The following is a 7,912-nucleotide window of genomic DNA, read 5'->3' on the forward strand; positions in this document are numbered from 1 at the left end:
TCAGGAGTTCGAGACCAGCCTGAACAAGAGCAAGACCCCATCTCTACTAAAAATAGGAAAACTGGCTGAGACCCCCATCTCTACTAAAAATAGCAAAACTAGCTAGGCATAGTGGTGCATGCCTGTCCTCCCAACTCCTACGAAGGCTTATACAAGAGGATAGCTTGAGCCCAGGAGTTTGAGGTTGCTGTGAGCTATGATGATGCCAGAGCACTCTATGCAGGTGACAAAAGTGAGACTCTATCTCCAAAAATAAATAAATAAAAGGAAAGCTTTCTTGTTTTTTTTTAAAATAAGTGACGTAAATTCACTGAAATAAAAATCTCCTCCCTTACTTGAATATTAGTATTCCACTGTAGTATGGTGGACCAACACATTATTTAACCAACCCCAAGTATTATATATAAATATTGTGGCCAGTATTTTTATAACTTACAACAAATTGGATAAAGTATACTTTTATTTAAAAAAAAGTAAAAATTTACCTGGATGGATCTAAAATACATTCTTTTTAGTAAAGTATCACAAGAATGGAAAAATAAACATCCAATGTACTCCATACGACCATGAAATCAATATATAAACAATTACATGTTCATAAAAATAAAACACTAATATAGTCCAGTTCAGGGGTAGAGAGACGTGGGGGGGGGGAGGACGTTTGGCAGATGGAGGGAGGGCATGAGGCAAGATCTCACCTAATGTGTACACTGTGAGGGAAACACACCCCCTGTATGAGGGGCTCATCTACAAATGGAACTTTACCTTGGAAGTGAGAACAGTGTAACCCCAAAATTGTACCCTAATATTAATTTGAATAAAGTTTAAAAAAAACTAAAAAGTAAAAAAATTGAAGCATTTATCTATCTGATTTCTTCAGAATTTTGAAACTATTTGTGAATATTCTTAATTTATGGCAAAATAGTTGCTGTATTTTCTTTAAATGCAGTAAGAATCTGTATTTTTTCTAACAGGACATTAGTTATTTACAAAGCCTTTGACTAAAATGGAATATTTTCAGATATAACCAGATGTCTTTGTAGAATTAAGATTGACTTTTTTTTTGGTACAAACAAGAGTTTCACTTTATTGCCCACGTAGAATGCTGTGGTGTCACAGCTCACAGCAACCTCCAACTCCTGGATTTAGGTGACTGCCTTGCCTCAGCCTTCCGAGTAGCTGGGACTACAGGTGCCCGCCACAACGCCCAGCTATTTTTTTGTTGCAGTTTGGCTGGGACCAGATTTGAACCCACTACCCTCGGTACATGGGACCAGCACCCTGTCCACTGAGCCACGGGCACTGCCCCCCCACCTTTTTTGAGACAGAATCTCTCTCAGTCACCTTTGGTAGAGTGCCATGGCATCAAAGCTTACAGCAACTTCAAATTCTTGGGCTAAACAATCCTTTTGCCTCAGCCTCCCAAGTAGCTGAGATGACAGTCATGCACCACTACACTTGGCCAGCTTTTCTATTTTTAGTAAAGACAGGAGTCTTGCTCTTGCTCGGGCTGATCTCAAACTCCTGAGCTCAAGCGATCCACTTACTTGCTTTGGCCTCTCAGAGTACTAGGATTATAGGCGTGAGCAATAGCACTGGCTAAGTTTGACTTACTAGAGCTGATAAAAAGCCCCTTGGAAAGAATATCCTGGTACATTGTCTAGTGGTTCCTTTATAAGGTTCCTGACCTATGATAAGTAAAAACTATCACTTTTTTTTTTTTATCAACAGAATGATTAGTTCTTGTTTTTTGTTTGTTTTTTGAAACAGTCTCACTATGTTGCCCTGGGCAAAGTGCCATGGCATGTCTTCAAACTCTTGGGCTTAAGTGATTCTCTTGCCTCAGCCTTTCAAGTAACTGGGACTATTTTTTTGTTGTTGTAGTTGTCATTGTTGTTTTAGCTGGCCCGGGATGGTTTCGAACTCACCAACCTCATTGTATGTGGCAGGCGTCCTACTCACTGAGCTATGGGCGCCGAGCCAAGACTATCACTTTCTGACAGGCCCAGGAACCATAGTTATTTTGGGACTTTAAGAAAAAAGGAATTCACCGAGTCATACAAGAATCTATCTGCAGGCACAGATAAATCCTTGGCTTGGCTAGCCTTCAGGCTTTTGAAAGTCTAATCCGAGATTCCTTATTTTAAAAACTCCAGTAACTGTTTAGCCATTAAGAAAGATAGAGAGGCTCGGCACCTGTGGCTCAAGTGGCTAAGGTGCCAGCCACATACACCTGAGCTGGCAGGTTCGAATCCAGCCCAGGCCCACCAAACAATGATGGCTGCAACCAAAAAATTGCTGGGTGTTGTGGTGGGTGCCTGTGGTCCCAGCTGCTTGGCAGGAGGCCAGGAGTTGGACGTTGCTGTGAGCTGTGATGCCACAGCACTCTACCCAGGGGGACAGCTTGAGGCTCTGTCTCAAAAAAATAAAAAAGAAAGAAAGATGGGGACTTGGGCGGTGCCTGTGGCTCAAAGGAGCAGGGCGCCGGCCCCATATGCCAGAGGTGGTGGGTTCAAACCCAGCCCTAGCCAAAATAAAGAAAGATGGAGACTTTATAACTTTTGTATTTACCTGGATGGATTTGGAGAACATCCTCCTAAGTATGTCTATATCACAAGAATGGAAAAGCAAGCATCCAATGTACTCAATACCAATATGAAACTAGCACATGAACAACTATACACCCACATGAGAGAAAAACACAATTAAATTCAAGAAGGGAGGAGGGTGTTTAATAAGTTCTCACCTAAAGGGCACAATGGGGTATATATGACATACCTCCTGAGTGAAGGGCTAAACTACAACTTGGACTTTACCTAAGAAACGCAAATAATGTGGCTCGGCGCCTGTGGCTCAAGCAGCTAAGGCGCCAGCCACATACACCTAAGGTGATGGGTTCGAATCCAGCCCGGCCTGCCAAAACAATGACAGCTGCAACCAAAAAATAGCCAGGCGTTGTGGTGGATGCCTGTGGTCCCAGCTACTTGGGAGGCTGAGGCAGAAGACTCGCTTGAGCCCAGGAGTTGGAGGTTGCTGTGAGCTGCGACGCCACAGCACTCTACCCAGGGGAATAGCTTTAGGCTCTGTCTCAAAAAAAAAAAAAAAGAAAAAAAAAGAAATGCAAATAATGTAACCTAATTATATGTACCCTTATATTAATCTGAAAAAAAAAGGGAGGAGGGAAAGGGACTGGTATGCTCCTACCTAATGGGCACAATGTAAGGGCACATGGCACATCTCCTGGGGGCAGGAGGAAACTACAACAGGGACTGCTGATATTAATCTGATATAAAAATAAATGAAAATTTAAATAATGAAATAATAAATATGACACTCTACCCAGGGCAATAGCTTGAGGCTCTGTCTTAAAAAAAAAAGAGCTTACAGAGCAGGCAAGTGGCTCACGCCTATAATCCTAGCACCTGGGAGGCTGAGGCAAATGGATTGCTTGAGCTCAGAGTTTGAGACCAGCCCAAGGTGAGCAAGAGCAAGACCTTGTCTCTACTAAAAATATTTTTAAAAAAACAACAAAAACTGGCCTGGCTTGGTGGCAGGTGCCCGTAGTATCAGCTACTCAGGAGGCTGAGGCAAGAGGAACACTTGAGCTGAAGGGCTTGAGCTTGCCATGAGCTATAATGATGCCAGGGCACTCTACCTAGTCTCTGTCTCAAAAATAAAAAGGGGTGGGGGGCTGGGTGCAAGCTGAAGCAGGTAGATCACTTGAGCTCACCAGTTTGAGAGCTTCAAGGGGAAGGGGAGAAGAGTTTATATGGCAAATCACTATTCTTGCTGCACTTTATGCAAATAATCAAGCCAAGTATAAAAAAATTAAATTTCATTTTGCAAACGATTGGTCCTACTATGATTTATCCTTGGTAAAAATTGGAAACCAGGGAGAAAATATTTATGTTTCAAAAGAAAACTATAATATACCCATTATTAGACTCTATCATTGTTTTTAAGTTTTTAGTATTTGCCTACAATTTGGATTAAATTCTGAATTATATCCCGGCTACAAGTCTCCAAACTAATGTTTCCAATTTTTTCCTCCATTTTTGACTTAGACTCAACAAAATTGCTACTGTCTTTTTCCTGAGGCCCTGCTGCATACCTTATGACATACAAACTACAGGTGAGAAAAATCTATCAGATTGCCACTGCCTACTTCCAACTTCCACTTTAATTGAAGATGCTTCAAGTCTGATTACAGTCCAGACTCTAAGGAAACTGGTTTATAGATTGTTCCAAACATTAACCTTTGCTTTTCAGTGCCATCTCCTGAAATGAGACACAGCTATTCAATGGGACTGGCATATTCCCAGAAACAAGAGATTGGTTTAATTGGATCCTTTACTACTCAGCTACGAAGCTCAATTTTTTGTTCTACAGCCACCAATTCAGCTTTTATTTATTTATTTATTTTGAGACAGAGTTTTACTTTGTCACCCTTGGTAGAGTGCCATGGCATCACAGCTCACAGCAACCTCAAACTCTTGGGTTCAAGTGATTCTCTTGCCTCAGCCTCCCGAGTTTCTGGCTATTTTTTTAGAGATTGTGTCTCACTCTTGTTCAGGCTGGACTCTTAACTTCTGAGCTCAAGTACATACTCCACCTACCTCGGCCTCCCAGAGTGCTAGAATTACAGGCATAAGCCATAGCACTCAGCCCCAACTGAGCTTTTAGTGTGTGAAATTTCTAGGGATGTTTCAGAAAAAGAAATGTTGGCTACCTCAGAAACCAATACCCAAAAAGATGGCACTTTGACAAACTGAATTGAACAAGACTCAAGGTCTCTCTAACCTTCCTCCCTATCCATCTCTCCCAAAGAAGCTGAAGTTCTTTTATCTGCCTATTAATCAGACCCACCAAGGAGAACAACTGCATTTTCTTCTTTTCCTTGTAAGACCAAGAATGTAGCCACACTTGGACAGACCCTATGCAGAGAGAACTATTTACAAGTTACTCTCTGTTCCCTGACCCATTTACTTTCCTGGTAATCGTTTATTTCCCTTCAACAGATTCTTCTTCTACTTTTTCCATAACCTCTTTTGCCAGGTAGTACATAAGTTTCCAAAGCCCTCTTATCCTCTGTAATTCCCCAATGTATACAGTTAAATAAATTTCTAAGCCTGTTCTCTAATTAGCCTTTTATGAGTTGATTTTTCAGAGAAACTTTAGGGGTTCAAGGGGGCTTGGCCCCTACAATTTTATTATTACAAGGAATGTATGTAATAAATACTGTAGACAAATGCCCCATAGACATCCATGATCATTTTCTTAAGCTAAATTTCAGAGTTGAGTTTCTAGATCAATAAGATGTCAATATTTTAAGACTTTTCTGATTTGTGTGCATATATAATCTGTATATTCATACACAGACAAACATACACACATACATACACATATATAGTATCCATACATATATTTATACATATGTCTGTACTATCTATACAGATACACATTTACACACATAACAAACACACACATAACATATACACAGATTGTCCTTCTAGCAAATCACCAACACTGAATGATATTCCAGTTATCCAAAACACTACACAGTTTATAATTTTTTTTTTTGAGACAGAGCGTCAAGCTATCCCCCTGAGTAGAGTGCCATGGCAGCACCGCTATTTTTTGGTTGCAGCCGTCATTGTTGTTTGGCGAGCTGGGCTGGATTTGAACCTGCCACCTTAGGTGTATATGGTTGGTGCCGAGCCACAGTTTATAATTAAAAAAAAAAATCATTGCCAATTTCTTTTGTGAGGTTAAAAACCAATCTTTTGGCAAACTGGCAGACTAGGAAGCTCTAAGGTCTCTTCCCCACAGAAACATGAAGAAAATCACTAAAAGCTGGCTTGGTGCCTGTGGCTCAAGCGGCTAAGGCGCCAGCCACATATAGCTGAGCTGGCGGGTTCAAATCCAGCTCGGTTCCGCCAAGCAACAATGATGGCTGCAACCAAAAAATAGCCAGGCATTGTGGTGGGCACCTGTAGTACCAGCTGCTTAGGAGGCAGAGGCAGGAGAATCACTTGAGCCCAGGAGTTAGAGGTTGCTGTGAGCTGTGATGCCACAGCACTCTACCCAGGGGGACAGCTTGAGGCTTTGTCTCAAAAAAGAAAAACACTAAAAGCTGTCTGAACCAAGTTTGTAGGAGCTATGGAAAAGTCAAAGGTCTATAGCAGTGGTTCTCAGCCTGTGGGTCACGACCCCTTTAGGGGTCAAATGACCCTTTCACAAGGGTCATCTAAATACATCCTGCATATCAGGGTATTTATATTATGATTCATAACAGTAGCAAAATTAGTTATGAAGTAGCAATGAAAACAATTTTATGGTTGGGGGTCACCACAACATGAGAAACTGTATTAAAGGGTCATGGCATTAGGAAGGTTGAGAACCACTGGTCCATAGCAAACAAGCATTCAGGCAAGAAAAAGCAATCTTTAAAATGGCAGGAAAGTTTTGTAGGATTTTTACTTGCCTTTCCCTGCTCCTTTATGAGGTGATGGCAGACTTGGTCCTAGGAGGGTAGGAGCTCATTTTCTACTTCCCTATCCTTTGCCCCCTTGAATCAGGGGGGAGCAGACCTTATATGAACACTACCTACTCTACAAGAAATGGTAAAGAGAGGCCGGGATGATGGTTCACACCTGTAATCCTCGCACTCTGGGAGGCCATGGCTGGTGAATTGCCTGAGCTCATGACTTTGAGACCACCCGGAGCCAGAGCAAGACCTCATGTCTAAAAATAGCCAGGTGTTATGGTGGGCACCTAGAGTCCCAGCTACTTGGGAGGCTGAGGCAAGAGAATTGCTAGAGCCTAAGAGTTTGAAGTTGCTGTGAGCTATGATGTTACAGCACTCTACTGAGAGTGACAAAGTGAGGCTCTGTCTCAAAAAAAAAAAAAAGAAAGAAAGAAAGAAAGAAAGAAAGAAAGGGTAAAGAGAGTCTTTCAGACTAAAATGAAAGGATGCTAGATGGTAACCTGCCACAGTGTGAGATGTAAAATCTACAGTAAAGAGAAATACATAATCAAAAATAAAAGCCAGTGTTACTATAGTTTGGTTTGTATAAGACACTCCACATTTTATTTTCAATAAGACTTAAAAGACAAATGAATTAAAAAATTATAATTTTTTTTTTTGAGACAGAGTCTCACTGTCACCCTGGGTCAAGTGCCATGCAGCACAGCTCGACAATCTCAAACTTTTGGGCTTGACCAATCCTCTTGCCTCAGCCTCCCAAGTAGCTGGGACTATAGGAGCTGGGACTATAGCCAGGACTATAGGACCACAATGCCTGGCTACTTTTTGTATTTTTAGTAGAGTTAGGGACTTACTCTCGCTCAGGCTGGTCTCAAACTCCTGAGCTCAAGCAATCCACCCACCTTGGCCTTCTGGGATTACAGGTGTGAGCCACTGCAAAAATAAAAAATTTTAAATCTACATTATTGGGTATATAATGTATAGCGATGTAATTTGTGACATTAATAACATGAAGGAGGGATGGAACTTTACACATATAAGTAGAGTTTTTATATTCAACTGAAGTTGGTATTCATTAAAATTAGACTGTTGTAGCTTTAGTATGTTATGTACAAGCCTTATGGTGCCACAAAGCAAATACCTGCAAGGCCAGGCACAATGGTTCATGCCTGTAATCCTACCAAGGTGAGAGGATTGCTTAAACTCAGGAGTTCAAGACCAGCCTGAGGGCTCGGCGCCTGTGGCTCAAGTGGCTAAGGCACCAGCCACATACACCTAAGGTGGCGGGTTCAAATCCAGCCCGGGCCTGCCAAAACAACAATGACAGCTGCAACCAAAAAATAGCCAGGCATTGTGGCAAGCGCCTGTGGTCACAGCTACTTGGGAGGCTGAGGCAGGAGACTCGCTTGAGCCCAGGAGTTGGAG

The sequence above is a fragment of the Otolemur garnettii genome, unplaced genomic scaffold (genome assembly GCF_000181295.1).
Source record: "Otolemur garnettii isolate 467f Iridium unplaced genomic scaffold, OtoGar3 scaffold00119, whole genome shotgun sequence".
Lineage (NCBI taxonomy): Eukaryota > Metazoa > Chordata > Mammalia > Primates > Galagidae > Otolemur > Otolemur garnettii.